Genomic DNA, 246 nt, shown 5'->3' on the forward strand with positions numbered 1-246 from the left:
TGTAGCTTGCCTTGATATGGAGTTTTCTAATTTTTTTTTTTTATATAATTCTGGTTTTGTGTGTTGTAATTACGGTGTCGAATATCGTAGGTTATATTTATTAACGTTTAAATTCTCCGCCCATGATCACCTTCACTGTATCACTTTCACTTTGAACGTCTCTCGATGATTACCTTTTGGGGTAAAATTGACACCATTTTCATAGTTTGTTTACGCACCCCTCCTACACAAATCTCTTTTTCTTTA

The 246-nt window shown here is 33.7% G+C and overlaps 1 protein-coding gene across 1 annotated transcript in view; it reads left to right on the forward strand.

Moving 5' to 3' along the window:
- LOC119590668 (clavesin-2-like) overlaps positions 1-246 on the forward strand; it is a gene marked incomplete in the record, with an annotated part of 51,482 nt that overhangs the window by 23,394 nt on the left and 27,842 nt on the right.

The sequence above is a fragment of the Penaeus monodon genome, chromosome 27 (genome assembly GCF_015228065.2).
Source record: "Penaeus monodon isolate SGIC_2016 chromosome 27, NSTDA_Pmon_1, whole genome shotgun sequence".
Lineage (NCBI taxonomy): Eukaryota > Metazoa > Arthropoda > Malacostraca > Decapoda > Penaeidae > Penaeus > Penaeus monodon.